The sequence below is a fragment of the Lactuca saligna genome, chromosome 4 (assembly GCF_052625555.1).
Source record: "Lactuca saligna cultivar CGN05327 chromosome 4, ASM5262555v1, whole genome shotgun sequence".
NCBI classification, from domain to species: domain Eukaryota; kingdom Viridiplantae; phylum Streptophyta; class Magnoliopsida; order Asterales; family Asteraceae; genus Lactuca; species Lactuca saligna.
The window spans coordinates 144,865,803-144,870,807 of NC_136420.1; positions in this window are offsets into that span (position 1 = coordinate 144,865,803).

Sequence of the window (5,005 nt, forward strand, 5' to 3'; positions counted from 1 at the left end):
CACCGACCACCCTGAATGCCAAAAATTGTGAACACTAAGTTAATAAGTGAGCTCTCCCAACATTACCAAAGGGCCCATATTGTCCATTTCCCAGCTAGGACATAAGGTCCAAGATCGATACACTTAACCTAAGTCTATATGCACAAGCCCAATATTGGCCCAATTTTCCTAATTGGGCCTCACTTCCTAATTGGGCCTCACCATGGGAACCTTTATCAAAACCGGGCCTACTTCAAATATCCAGGCCTAACAAGGCCCAATGCAGAATTCTAACAGTGGCCCAACCCAAAGCCCACAAGTCAAAAGTCCAACAGAGGACGTATGTGGGGCGTACTTCTCTAGTACGTTGGGTGTACGCCTGCCCTATGTTGACAGCCATCGGGGTGATTGACCCCGTACGCTGGACGTACAGAAACTACGTTGGTTGTATGCATAGTTTCACTCAAACCCTCCTAAGTATTGAATGGCTTAAGCACTTAAGCACAACTTCCAGATCCATCGACCAAAAGTGCCATAGCACCAGAAAGTTTCGAACTTTACTACTTTGGATGTCCAGAATGTCCTTAACACATGGTGTTAATCCATTAAGACCTTTCTACTTCATGCATGAAACAAATCTAGCTCTTGGGACCTCATCTTTATCACTTTGGCATCTTCTAGGGTCTAAAAGGACAACCCATTTCGTCTAAGACATCACATGCACCATTTTGGGACTTTTAGGACAAGAAAACTTTTATGAAACAAAAATAACTAGATCTATAACACACAAGCATAAAGTTCCAAGCTTTTTACCTTATGGAGCTTCTTGGACACAACACAGCCTCAGATATATAGCCTTGCTCTCCTTCTCCAACTCCTTTGATCAATGTCTTCACCTTCAAAGGTTCAAAATGTACACCAACTCACACTTCTCACACAAACCTGGGGTTTGGAACGTTTTTGGGATATGGAGGCTGAGGATAAACAAAGGAATAAGTTATAAGGTTTTTTATATAGTCCCCAACCCTCAATATTAGGGTTTTATCCTAACATGAGTACGCCCAACATACTAGGGCGCACCTAGTAAACTCAGCGTACCCTTATGTACGCTCATCGTACACCTTCTTGACTCAAAGTGGAAAGTTTAGTCTGTGTACTTTTCATGGCCCAACTCAACTCCAGGGACCTCAATTGGCACTTATAGAAGAGGAGGGATTCAAGTATACCTACAAATTTTCGAGATGTTACAACTCTCCCCCACTTAACCTAGACTTCATCCCCGAAGTCTATTGTAGCGAATAGATCCGAATAGTGCTCCCGCATTTCGGACTCTAGCTCCCAAGTCCACTCGGACCCCTTCTGATGTTGCCACTTCACCTTTACCAAAGGTATCTCCTTCCTACGTATAATTTCTATCTTCCTTTCCAAGATAGCCACTGGCTGCTCCACGTAGTCTAGGTGCTCGTCAACCTAGACATCATCCAATGACACTACCGCATCCTCATCCAATATGCACTTTCGCAACTGGGAAATGTGAAAAGTGTTGTGTATCTGACTGAGCTCCTTCGGAAGGTCCAATCTATAAGCAACCTTGCCAGCCCTGGCAATAACCCGAAATGGTCCAATAAATCGGGGGCCCAATTTTCCCCTCTTCCTGAAGTGGATCACACCCTTCCAAGGTGAGACCTTCAGGAGTACCATATCACCGACCTGAAACTCCAACTCAAAACGTCGCTGGTCAACGTAGCTCTTCTGCCGACTCTGAGTAGTCTGCAGTCGCTGTCTGATCTGTTGAATCCTCTCGGTAGTTTGCAAAACTACCTCAGTCCAACCCATTACCATCTTACCCACCTCTCCTCAACAGACTGGGGTGCGACATCTCCTCCCATATAACAGTTCATAAGGCGGAGCGCCAATACTAGAATGAAATTTGCTATTGTATGAGAACTCAACGAAGGGCAGATAGGATCCCCATCTCCCACCGAAATGAATAACACAGGCTCTCAACATATGCTCAAGTTTCTGGATGGTCCGCTCACTCTGGCTGTCTATTTGTGGATCATAAGTTGTACTGAAGTGCACACATGTGCCCAGTTCCGCGTGGAACTTTTGCCATAATTGGGAGGTGAACTGAACATCACGGTTTGATACAACAGAAACCGGAACCCCATGTCGTGCGACAATCTCGGGAACGTACAGATCGGCTAATTTCTCGGCCGATGAGCTCTCCCGAATGGCCAGAAAGTGGGCACTTTTGGTCAGTCGATCCACAATGACCTATATGGCGTTCAAAACCCCTTGCCGTCTTCGGCAGCTTGGTGATAAAATCCATCGTAATCTACTCCCATTTCCACATGGGTACCTCAAGAGGCTGCAACTTGCCATGCGGCCTCTGGTAGGCAGCCTTGACCATCCTGCATCTGAGGCACCTCTCCACGTACCAAGAGATCTCGTGCTTCATGCACGGACACCAATAACTCAAACACAAATCCTGGTACATCTTGGTGGCCCTGGGTGAATAGAAAAGAAAATCTTATGAGCCTCCTCTAATACAATCTGTCTGACCCCACCAGACACCGGAACCAAGACCCGTCCACAATAGGTCAACAATCCCCAACTATCATGCACAAACCGGGTGTTCTCACCCTGAATCCTCTCCAGTTTCCAATTTTCCTGATGAATAACCTCTGCCTGGGCTTCCCGAAGTAAACCCACAAGTGGGGAATCCACTGATAACCTCATGCATGATACTGAAATAGCAGGTCCAGCCGCCTTGCGGCTCAAAGCGTCTACAACCACGTTCGCTTTACCAGGGTGGTAAAGGATCTCACAGTCATAGTCCTTGACTACATCTAGCCACCTGCGTTGCCTCATATTCAGGTTCGGTTTGTCCATAATATACCCCAAGCTCTTGTGGTCAGAGTAGATGGTACAACGAACCCCGTAAAAGGTAGTGTCTCCAAATTTTTAGAGCAAACATTACCGCTCCTAACACTAGATCATGTGTGGGTTATCTCGACTCGTGCGGCTTCAGCTGCCGCGAAGCGTAGGCTGTCACCCTTCATCTCTGCATGAGGACCGCTCCCAGAACTGTGATGGATGCATCATAGTATACCAAAAAATCCTCCACTCCCTCACGGAGGCTCAAGACTGGGGCCTCGCATAAACGCTGCTTAAGGGTCTCAAACGCCCCCTGCTGCTCAGGGCCCCACCGAAAATCCACCCCTTCCTCATCAGACAAGTTTGGGGTACTACAATCTTTGAGAAATCCTGTATAAACCTCCAGTAGTATCCTGCCGAACCTAAAAAGATCTTGATGTCTGAGGGAGATCACAGAACCTCCCACTGCATAACTTCCTCGATTTGCCGGGTCGACCAAAATCCCATCCTGGTTAACGAGATGCCCCAGGAACTAGACCTCTCGTAGCTAAAACTCGCACTTCGAGAACTTGGCATAAAGTTGTTCTCGCCTCAAAACACCCAATAATTCCTACAGGCGCTCCTCATGCTGTTCCCGAGTCTTGGAAAACACCAAGATATCATCAATGAACACTGTGACCGAGCAATCGAGCATCGGCCTGCAGACTCGATTCATCAGATCCATAAATATTGTCGGCACATTGGTGAACCCAAATGGCATCACCACAAACTCGTAATGCCCATACCGAGTCCTGAACATAGTCTTCTCCACATCCTCCTCCCTCACCCTGACCTGATGGTACCCGGACCTCAAATCGATCTTGGAGAACCACGATGACCCCTACAACTGATTAAATAGGTCGTATATCCTTGGGAGTGGGTAACGGTTCTTCATCGTTAACATGTTCAACTCCCAATAGTTTATGCACATCCGGTGTGATCCATCGTTCTTCTTCACGAAGAGTATCGGTGCTCCCCACAGAGAACTGCTCGGATGAATGAACTGCTTACCTAACTCTTACTGCAGCTGTGACAACAGCTCCTGCATCTCCGGTGGTGTCAACCGGTATGGCGCCTTGGCGACAAGGGCTGCACTAGGAACTAGGTCAATCCTAAACTCGACCTATCTCTAGAGGAACTCCGGGCAACTCCTCCGGAAATATGTCAGCAAACTCCCTAACCAATAGAATCTCTGCAACTGATAGTTGGTTGTTGACTCTTGTATCCACCACATACGCTAAGTAACCCGCACACCCATGTTGAATGTATTTATGAGCCCTGGTAGCTAAACAAAACCTCGAACCCAATCTCGTGCCCTCACCATAAGTCACCAGTTCTCCCTTACTTGGGGTTCGAACTACAACCCGATGGCCCTTGCAGTCAATCAATGCACCAAACCTGCTCAACCAATCGATACCTACTATCATGCCAACATCCCCCATGGGGATAGGAATCAGGTAAATAGGGAAGGATACCCCAAATATCTATAATGTTAAACCACGGTAGACTGAAGAAGTGGAACCCCAAATTCATTGACGATAGAAACTACGAATGGATACTCAAGCTCCCCGACCGGCAAACTAAACTCTCTATCGAAAGTCTGAGAGATGAACGACCGACTCGCACCCGAGTCAAATAATACCAAAGCAGGTAATGAGTTCAATAAACATGTACCTAACACAGGTATACACATATATAAGCATAAGACTGATATAATTAATGAGATAAAAGTATGGAAACATACCAGCCACCACATCGGGTGCTGCCTTGGCCTCCTCGGTTGTGAGCTGAAAGGCATGTCCTCGAGCCTTCAGGGGCTCTGCTCTGCCCTGCCTCCCATCAGTGATCCTTAATGTATCCGCTGTTGGAGCCGGCTCCAGCTTGGCAGCTAACTGCAGACAGTTGGTCTTCACATGACCAACCTGATGACAGTGAAAACCAATCCTCATATTCGGGGTAGGGACGGGCTGGCAACACTCTCGCGCGTAGTGCCCCTCCTTGCCACATTTTTGGCACCCAGTACTCAATTGACATGCTCCAGTATGAACCTTCCCACACTTCCTACAAGTGTAGGCTTGTTGCCCTCCCTTCGGTACCGGTTGCGCCT